Source organism: Notechis scutatus, chromosome 4, assembly GCF_049901735.1.
Source record: "Notechis scutatus isolate UNSWTSFEM ecotype Mainland chromosome 4, rNotScu1.2, whole genome shotgun sequence".
Lineage (NCBI taxonomy): Eukaryota > Metazoa > Chordata > Lepidosauria > Squamata > Elapidae > Notechis > Notechis scutatus.
In genome coordinates this window covers 33,072,860-33,084,071 of record NC_142012.1, presented here as the reverse complement: position 1 = coordinate 33,084,071, position 11,212 = coordinate 33,072,860, and the positions used below count along the sequence as shown (strand labels likewise).

The window sequence follows — 11,212 nt, the reverse complement described above, 5'->3', positions numbered from 1 at the left end:
TCTTTTTTTCATTTTTGTGGTCCAGAGATGCATAGTATTTTTGACAACATTGTCATCTATAAATAACCTGCATTGGCAGTCATTTTCAGGTGAAGAACTCTTGTAGCAGTCCAAAATTCAGTCAGGGCATGACACTTGAAACGTACGTGTGAGTACTCATTGTTGGCTTCCACTTCATAACAACATTATAATCTTTTCTTAGAGTAGCTTTCCACTAATGAAAGTGAAATATCTGATGCTCAAGACCACATCAGAACTTCTTGTGCACCAGTACTGCCATCTATTGAAAATTTAATAACATTAAAACCATTACTCAACCTTATTGTGATTGTTGTTCATTGTTGTTAATTCATACCAAACTTGACAGATTGTTTATGATAACACCAAGTTTATAATAGCTACAATACATAACCATTTTCTCTCACTGAATTGTCAGGGTGTTTTTTCCACCTTTAATGAAAATATTAAAAAACCCATTTTTGTCACTTACAACTTATGTGTAGTAGAATGTAAAGGTTGCTTCACAACTTATGCATACAGATATATGTACAAATTCCAATACGCATATAGGTACAGATACCTAATATATTTTACGCATAAATTCTCCAGATGCATACTTTCAAAAATACATGTAGCTCATATTCATGTTTAAACCATCAATACTTCCACTATATGTGCTATTTGTCTACTGGTATTTAATTTTCTCTGGTCATTTGGAAGGTCATGGATAGTTAGAAAAATGGCAGGAATTTTCCAGGTACATACATGCATCTGTCTTTTCTAAATTACTGTATTTTGCTTCTTAGTTCTTTTAGATATATAATTTGTGTAAATTTTGGATAAAGTGGCCTTGGCTTAACAAACTAAGCATTTAGCACAAGGCAATTCCAAATAGAGCTTTTTAGAATTAATTTCAGCCTTTTCCATTCCTGGCTCATGTACTCTTAGGAATTTCTGTTCTGAGGCCATCTTTGACAACATCCTCCCCAAAAATATTTTCACCAATCAGAATGCTTTCCCTTGCTTCTACAATTGCAAATTCCTCCTCTATCTAATCCTTGATTCACATAGTATCTTCAAAACAATTCCAGCAATCCCTTTCAGGGATTTTTAGCTGTACAACAGATGTCCTTGGATCAAGGTGTTTTAATCAGTCACAAAGCTTCTTGATGTCTATGTGATACTCAGCCTTTTTTTAGCATGAAACATGAAATGAAAAGAACAACTTAACCAAAAGACCACAAGCCTGCCCCCACCCCTACACAATTCATAATAAGTTCAATTTTTGAATAGATTTGATAAATGCTAATTGAGATAATGCACTACAACTAACCATGCAACAGTAGACTCAGTAATCCTTCCATAGAAAGCTGTATTGTATTTCTGTGTAAACACTATCAAATATTTTTATAAATATACCAGTAAAAACACAATGCTGGCAGTGTACACATATTGTTCATTCCATGTGTCTTGCAATCAGAAAAAGTGCATTTCATTATCCATTTTTGCTATAATGGTAATAGGGAAAAAAAGATCTATTTAAGCTAACATTAGTAAATATATGTTGCAGATATTTATTCCTTGAGTTTTTAGGAAATGTTTTCTTCCATTTGTTCTGAAACAAGTGACAGATTCATTGGACAACTCAGAATTAATAGCATGCTTTCACATAAGTAGTTTGCAGCAGAGTCTGTAATTTAAGAAAAAAGTCCGATATCTTTTTGCAGCTTTGACATTTATCAACCATTGATTGGACCTTAGCTAATGATAATTACTAAGTTACATATTCAGCTAAAGAATACTGATTTGCATTTGGAAAACATAATATGATCCTCCCCTAAATATTTATGATCAGAAGTAGACATGAGAAAATTGGAAACAGATGGACAAAACAATGAAAACAAAAGAAGTGGGAAATACTATGAAAAGGGTAAAATAGTAATAATGAAAACAAGAAAATTTTATCTATAGAGATTTTAATCAGTTTTTTTAATGCAGTAGCCTAAAGACTAGATTAAAGAATGCTGGAAAAATAGTTTCCCAGGGAAGATAATTTAAAATTTATAGATTAGATTACAGAATGTGATCTGAAATTTTGCAATTTAATGCAAAGGTTCTTACTCATAGTTTAGCCTCAAAGGCTAGTGGACTTTCAGCTAACGACTTTGTTTTTTGTTTCCATGGTCTGATGTTTGGTTACAAGGTTTCATACCAAATTGTTATCATGGAACCTCTATGAATATCTATGTTGCACTATAAATTCCAAGCTGTTTTCTCTAGAAGAAATAATGACAAAGATTGGAAACTGTTTGGAATATGAATAATGGAGAACCAAAGGAGCTAAGCAGCTTCCTTTTTTTTCCTATTTAATTTTTATGCAGTATAAAATATCCTTATAATGGTCATTATTAAACCTGAATATCACCTACTTTTTTCTTTTTAATCAATTATGTGCCAACAAGTGATCACATAGATCCGTGATGGCGAACCTATGACACGCATGCCAGAGGTGGCACACAGAGCCATTTGTGCAGGTACATGAGCTAAACTTACCTCACTGTGCACCTCCAGAAATGATGAAACAGGCCCATTTTTCGGCCTACAAAGGCTGCAGAGGCTTTACTCAAGCCTCTGGAAGGCCGAAAGAGTTCTCAAATGGGGCAAAAATTAACTGGGAGGCATGCGAATGCGCAGTGCAGGTAAGGAGGCAGTGTGGGGGAGGGGTTGTGTGCACATGTGCAGGGGGCAGGGGGGCACATGCATTGCCTTCTGGGTGCTGGCACGTGAGCACAGGAGCCCAAAAGGTTTAGCCACACTGATATAGATCTTCTCCAACATGATCTATCCCTAACCTAATCCTTTATGTCTTACAATGGTGCAATCATCCCCACTTTAACTGAATCCATCCACCTTGCTGCTGATCAATTTCTTCTTTTTACTTTCATTTTTGCAGCATTAGACCCTTTTCCAGAGACTAGGTCTTCAAGCTGAACTTTTCCTATCCTAAGTAGAATATAAGCCTGATCATTTGTGTCTCAAGTGAGAAATCTGAGTCGATTTGTTCAATGATACATCAGTTTCAGTGGTGGGATTCTAACAATTTCCCTACCATTTCGGTGACTGCACACTTCACGTGTGCGCACCCGCAGCTTTCCAAACACCAGTTGAGGCTCTGCCATGCCAATCAGCTGAGAGGATAAAGAAGAGAAAAGTGCAGGGGCAAGTAGGAGGGCCAATCCTGCACTTTTCTCTTCTTTTTTCTCTCAGCTGATCATTGGAGCTTTCTTTTTTTACTACCAGTTCAGCCACAGCCATTTCATCAATGATCAGTTTGTTTTCTTTGCTGCCCACAGCATCATCAGTAGTCTTCTCCTACATTAAACTATAAACTTCAAACTGTTATTCACTGATGACACTGTCATTTGTTTTTCACAATTGGAGTTGAAATGAAATCTAATGAGCACTGGCATTATTCTGCCAGACTGAAATGCTAGAAATTAAATATTCAGAAATCAAAGTGATGGTATTCCATAAAGCATCATTCTAATTATTCATGTCCATGGAAAATTAATAAAGTATAGATTGAGCATGTCCTTCATAGAAATATATTAGTGTTTATTTATAATCTACATTATGAGAAACTATAATCTTCATTCCAAATTTCTATTCTGATACATCAAATTTGCTTTGCACAGTAGATGCCTTCTCCTTAATGGCATTAAAAGGAAGATATAACATTGTTACCTTCAAAAACCTCCTTCTATCAATTGTCTTCTAATCTAAGAACAATAAGCATATAAATTATAGAAAATAAATATATATTTAAAAATCCTATGGACTGGCTCTTTTATAGCCACAACAATTCTGTATATGTTTGTTTACTTTGCCAAGCTTGTCTGAACCAATAGCAAAAGACACAACACTGGTTCCTGATGTTGAACTGGTTAGGCTAAGAAAATGTTGAACAAGGACAACAACTAGCTCAATCATGAAGTAGCAACTAACTATCATGTTCAGGACAGTCAGAACCTTCAACACTATGCATTCTGAAATAGCAAAACATTATAATTTCCATTTCATTTTGAATCAGAGTGTATATGCATTCTGTGTGCATAAAATTCACTAATTGCATGTAGCAACCTGTTTCATTAAATCTGTTTAGAACATCTTTTAAATCAGTAAAATATGCTACATTTTTGTGAACTTAATCAGGACAATCTAAACATCTATAATGTTTAGTGAACTAAATCATATCAATGTAAACATCTGTAAAATTGGTTAACGCTTTCACAAGAAAGAAAATTTTCCAGTTCAAAATAACACACACACACACACACACACACATACATACATATACACATACATATCCATATGCATATATACATACATACATACATACACACACACACACACACACATATACATATACATACACACACACTTGTTCACAGTCTTACTGTCATTTTCTTTTCATTCATCTGAATATACTTTTAAAAAGTTGTATTTCCCACTGGACTGCTAAAATCTTGTATGAATTTTTAATCATTGCCATGAACTTCAGTCAATATTTTCAAAGAATTGTAATTGGCATATTCCTTGGTGCACTTGAGATTTTCACATATTAAATAGAAAAAAAGATGAAATGCCTTATTTTGCATATTTCTTGTTCTGATGAACATCTCCTAATTAAATCTTGATATTCATATGAAGAAGTATTGGAAAATTCAATAGCATTGCTATCTGTGGGAATATTCTGAAGTATAGAAATGTGAATCAATGACTTTATCATTTTTTTTTATTTTCCAGATTTAAAGTTAAAATTTGAAATATTAAGTCAGCATCTGTGCCTGAGCATATTATCTTAGATAACAGTCTTCTTTCTGCTTTCATACTTTTTGCTAGAGGAGTTAGACATATGTACAAAAATAAAAATTATGTTAAACACATATTCTTTTCTTTCATTGTTATGACAATCTTACTAAATCTTTAAATCTATTTGCAAAAAGAATTTTGTTTTTTTAAATGTACGTATGAATTTAATCCATAAGAAAATTCATTCCAGTAAAAATAAAATAGAATTAAGTATACATTTTATATTATATTTGATTACAGACACAGCTAGCAAGACAGAATTTTAATTTTCCAATTGAAATATATATGTCATATTTTATCTTTTAAAGACAGATGTATAATAATTGAAAAGCAATCTTTCAATCATAAAATTAATACTTCATATAGATTATGATACATTATTGATTTCTCTTATTTCCACTCCATCCTCAATATTTGTTCCATTATCTGTTCTTTCTACTTATGTACAATCCAATTTATCTAAGAGAAATGTTACAGAACAGAAAAATATGAAATAACCATCAATCTGGTGTGGATAGGTTAGAAAATATGAGAAAGCCAGAGAAAACCATAGACATGATTATAGATCCAAATATATGTACAAATGGGAGCTTTGGTTATGATGTCCAAATCAATGCCCAAACCTTAAATCTTACATATGCTGAATCTTCTGGGGAACCCTAGCTATTCATCACTGTCTGGGAAAAGCGAATACTTGCCCTAGCTAACCAAATAATGTTGTGTTTTATTGATGATACCTCTCTGCCTATAGATCTCCCAGACATCTGTGCAAATTATCAGCGATCCACTGGAAATTTTAAGCATTGCTAAAAGCCACTTGACAGTCTATTGAATCTGTCAGCTTTAATCGTAAGAAACAAAAAAAAACCCAGCAGAGTAGTCCTACTCTATACTGTCACTCAGCCTGTCAAATGAGGCTTACTAGAAAATACAATCCAGAGCACGTAATCATACTGCAAGATTCACTGTTACATTTGCACAGTAGCCAGCAATGTAGGAGTAATTGGAAAACTAAAAAAAGATGAAAATAGTAGCTTACAAATGACATGTGCAAAAAAATGAATTGTATAAACAAACTGAACTACTTTTCTTAACAGCTCATTATTCTTCATAGCAAAATTCTATGAACACCAATTCAGAAACAAGTGCTATGCAGTGCTGAATTGTTTTCTGCATTTTGTTTCAATTTTTCCCTTTCCCTTTTGCAATAACATAATTGCTTTCTAGTTTTCTTTAAAAGAGAATTATGTCTCAGTAAAATTCTTATAGGTAGTTATCATATTCTTCAATTTACCTTCATTATAAAGGATAGAGATGTAGGATATGAATGACTTTATTGTACTTTCAGCTTCTAATATATCAATTTACCCAGTTGATTGAATATTATTACTGAGCCAGGGGTATATCCTTTTCAGCATTATCCCTTTTATCTTTTACTTGTAAGAACCATATTTAGTTGTCTCCTGAAACAAAGATGTTCAAGAAAAACCTGGAGCTTCGCCATCATCCAAAGTATCACCATAATTTATTTCATATCTAGTTTTAGTGTTATTGACAACTTGGCTATAACAATAAATAAGCCTGTAAAGTCCTTTGAAATGAAAAGTGTAAAGTTTTTTGGAAATATGTGGGTATGACAATAGTATCTATTTGCAGCTCCTTAAAGCATGTATGCCTTTCCATATTTAACCTCTGCCACACAAATCTGAGAAAAAATTTGCTTAAATTAAATAAGTACAGATAAGTGCTACATTCATATCCATAGTTGCTTTGAAATCTCTTCTGAGCCTTCTGATGCAAAGCATCACAATTAACATAAAGAAAATATTGTTCTTTTGTATTTGAAATTATTTCCCCAAGTTTAGCAAGCATTTTGTTTTGGTTCTTTCAGCAGCTCATCAAATTGCTTAGTATGAAAGTTGCTAAGAAAGGTATTTATTTAGGGTTATATGACTGTGCATACTTCAATATTAAAAAATACATGAGAAAAGTATTATGAAACTATTACTAACATTGGATAGGCATGAAAATGCTACGAGCATATTAACATCAGTGAATGGCCTTGGAGGTTATTTTCAGCTGAGAGGTAAGACATTAAGAACTACTTGCCTCCAGAAGTTGTGGATGCTCCATCACTGAATGCTTTTAAGAAGTGATTGGACTAGCATTTGCCTGAAATGGTATAGGATCTCCAGCTTCCTAGCCTGATTCCTTAACCACTAAATGAAACTGGTTCTGTTTATTTTATACAGTACATACAAAAATTGTCACTGCATGCCATTGTGCAACATCCAAGGTCCCTTCCAATTCTGCTATTCTGTAAAGGTGCTCATAAGGCAGATAATCTCTTTTATTGTTAATATCTGACTTCTTAATTCAGTATGATTGTGACATGTTTAAGGCACTTCCAAATAGTAGAATAAATACCTAGCTAAAAAATATAAGCAGTACTTCATATGTAAACTTTCAAAAACTGGGTTATTGTGGGAAAGCTACAAATTTCTCTCCCCCACCCCCATGTTAGCCTTTTTTATAGTAGATTTTTCTCTTGTCCAATATTATATTTTATTTGTGGCGTTCGGAAAAGACTGAGCTGAAGTCTTCACTCCAGTCCATGTTTCCAGTGGGAACATGGGCCGTTCCTATTGGCTGATGCCATTTGACAACCGGCTATAAAAGGAAGCTGTCAAAGGGCATCACCTGTTGTCCGCCAGCTGGCTGCCTTGTTAGCGCTGCAGCCGCAGCAACCCTTTATTGTTACAATAAAGTAAAAGCTGAAGTTCACTCCGTGTTCACCTCAGGTTATTCCGCCACTCTACAACACTGGCGACGAGGGCGGGATACATATAAGAGGCAACCGGGCAAAGAATCGCTGAGTGAAGTCACTACAAAAAGAGCCGAAGTCACTACCGAACTGTATGTCACTTTAAGAGCTTACTGTCACTATTCATGAGCGTGAATTTCAACTTTCCTTGGAAGATCCGGCACCGCTGAGTCGAGATGACTTCGAACCCTGCATTCCCGCCTTTCACACCGACAGCAGAAACATGGGAATCCGACAGAAACCGATTTGGCTGTTTCCTAGATGCCATAGACCTCACTGACATTTCCGACCATAGGAAAAAGTCCTACTTTTAAAGTTTTTGCGGAGCCACAGTGTTTGACACTGCTACGGCATTATTGGCTCCATGTTCAATTAAGACTGTTCCATGGGAAGAATTGCAGGAAATTCTTTCCAACCACTATTCCCCTAAGCCATCCCGAATTGCCAGGCGTCTTGGGGTGTTGTGGGAAATAATTTCAGACAGAGGAGTCCAATTTACCACAAAGTTCTAGAGGAATTCCTGAGATCTATTTGATCATCCCAAGGACTTAGCTTAGCTGTTCATCTGAATACCAATGGAGCCGTGGAACATTTGAATGCAATGGTGGAACAATATCTCAGATGTTATGTGGATTACCAGCAAGAGAAATGGGAGGACTTACTACTGTTTGCAGAAGTAGCTTATAGCAATGTGGTGCACAGTGGCACAGGATTAACTCCTTTGTAAGTGGCATGAAATTTGTTCCCATGCCAGAATTGCCCATAGAACCACCCTCCTCAATGTCCTTAACAGAATGGATGGAGTCATTAAAGGATTGAGAAAGCACAAAAAAATGCCCTGACTGAAGCAGTGGAAGTGTATAAAAAGCAGGCTTAAACATAGGACTCTCCAGTCCCCCTTCCAAATGGGAGACCAAGTTTACTTGTCTACGAAATACCTTAAGTGAAAGCTGCCTAGTAAGAAGTTAGGACCACAGTTTTTAGGACTTTTCCCCATAGTGAAAGTGATTAATCCAGTAACTGTCCAACTCAGCCTCCCTTGAATACTAGGGACACCCAGTCTTCCACAGTAGTTTGTTAAAACCAGCTGTCAGTTCAAGGTTAAGACCTCAGACAGCTGCTTCCCCCATGCCAGTGTTAATACAAAGGGAAACCCATTATGAGGTGAAAAAATTCTAGATTCTAGATTGTACAAAGGCAGGTTGCAGTACTTATTGCATTGGAAGGGGTATCCTTTGTCTGAAGCTATTTGGGTAAAAAGTTGGGGTGTAAAAGCAGGTATATTAATGAAGCAATTTCATGATAAATTTCCAGACAAGATAAGGGGGGGAGTGGTTGAATTGGTTGTTTGCTGAGAAAATTAACCTCCTGATTTTTTCTCATTCCAGGATGTGATTTTCTCCTGAGGGGGGAAAGCCTGTCAAGCCTTGGAAGCCATTTTTTACTTGGAAGCTTTTCAGTTGCCACATTTAGTGCCTGGGAATTTGGGAGGGGGGGGGTTCATAATGAGGTAGAAGATTAAACACAACATTCTTTCTCAGAGAGTCAAGGACATGTTAACCTGCACTTGGAGAGGAGTGTCTGGAGGAATGTCTCCAGTTGGGACACAATTTGATTGGGTCATGGGACAGACTGATGGATGCAGGAGATGGATCTTTGATTTTCTTTTGGGAAGGGAAAACCAGGAACTCTCAGATTCGGGTTTTCCCAAATGTGCCAATATGATAACTCTAATAAACTGGAACTTTGAGGAAATGCTTATCTCAGAGTTTATTGGTCTGCAGTTGGTTAGTTGGAATGCTGACACGGAGGGAGTTCCAGCAATTACTGTAGGTGTCTTTGAATTCACTGAAATAGATTAAAAAGAAATAGGTTAGAATAGAGTCATGTTAATACAATCCTGTATTTGAGGACTGCACTTGAAGAGAAACCAGATTTTCCTATTTTGAAAAAATATAAGTATTTAAATGAAACAAATCAACTAACATATTAAATTATATATCGAACAGCAGTTTTATTCAATGTGAAAGATGACATCATGTGTTCAGTAGACATTCAGTTTTTATTTACAGTACTAATGTTCCAATTCATGAAACAGTTGACTATATGTACAGTTTAGTGGAATCTAGCCAGATATCAATCCCTATACCAATTGACATTCTCAAACAGACTGTATTTACCTTTTATATGCAATTACGTGTTTCTCTAGAGTCTTCTCTGACAGAGTCTGAAAAATGTTAAACAAATATTTTAGAACGAAGTAGTGCATCATCAATTGAAACACGTCTATTTCCCTCCAAAAAAATGGAAGGATAAATCTTACCGCCTTGGTATATCCAGGTGAGATAGGAATACCAGTTCAGAGCAGACATCATCGATTGCTTGCTCTCGAGCCCTTGCTAGTTCTTTGTTGTTCTCAATTTCTTTTGCAATCTCCTGATAAAAAAAAATGAAAATTAATTTTTAATGCATGATAAAATTTTGCTTAAAGAGGTTGTTCTAATTTCTTACTATAATGTATGATACTTACAGTCTTCATTCTCTTGATGGCTTTCTGGAATTTTTCGTAGTTGTTCTTTAGTACCTGGCAGTCCATCTCCTCATCTCTGTTTGCATCTCCTGGCAAAAAAATAACAAAAGAACTAGAATGTCTACGGTCAAACTTAAGATGAAATAAATCACTTTTCTTTATCCAATGAAAACAATTAAATGTTAAGTTAAAATTACTAACTTTCTGGATTTTCTGGAATTTTCTTTTGAAGCTCTTTGTTCTCCTTCATTAGTTGAACCATTTTGTTGCCTAAAAGGTGGTTTTCCTCTTGCAACTAAGATGCAGAAATCACAAGAAGCAAACGTCAATCATATGATATAAATGTGTGGACAAAAAGAGGAGCTTAAAGCAGCATTGTATGGGAAATGAATGGCTTACAGCTCTTATTGTGAGGTCTTTTTCTGCCAGCTGTCTTTCTTGAAGCAATGTAAATTCTTCTATCCGTTTGTTTTCTGTATTTTTGTGGAAAAACATTTGTGTTATTTAAATATAAGATTGGCCATTAAATAGGAAGGGTCAGGTGTGATGCAGGGGGAGGATTGCCTTTGTATCCCCACTCCTGCTACAATTCTCACATAAACAAAATAGTTGGCTACTTACTTTGGTCTCTTTGGTCTCTTTGGTATTTTTTATATTTTTCCAAACACACCTGCAAAAAGAAGACATTTTGAACAGCTGAGGATAAACCAACTGGAGAAGGAGAATTTACTTTGTATTATAAATCATAGTGTGGATACAGTCATACTCGTTGCAAATACTTGTTGATTGTCACTTTTGCACAGTGTGTAGATGTTGTTTATGTTTACATGTCTCTTGGTGGCCAGTTTGTCAGAATGCTAGGCTTCCAGGAATTTTCTCATGGTTTTGGACTTGGCTTGGTCTAACATGGTCAATAATATAGATGCATAAAGGCAACCTCTGTTCTGCCCAATAAGATTGTGCAACATTTCTAGGGCAGAAAACCA

General features: G+C 35.3%; 1 long non-coding RNA gene across 1 annotated transcript; it reads right to left on the bottom strand.

The window, feature by feature from the left end:
- Window positions 1-9,423: 9,423 nt before the first annotated feature.
- Window positions 9,424-10,132, bottom strand: LOC148130695 (uncharacterized). Its single transcript, XR_015749597.1, has 3 exons — window positions 10,020-10,132; window positions 9,877-9,923; window positions 9,424-9,544 (listed from the first exon to the last, which is right to left on the bottom strand). It is a non-coding gene; the product is annotated as an uncharacterized LOC148130695 (long non-coding RNA).
- Between the last annotated feature and the right edge of the window lie 1,080 nt (window positions 10,133-11,212).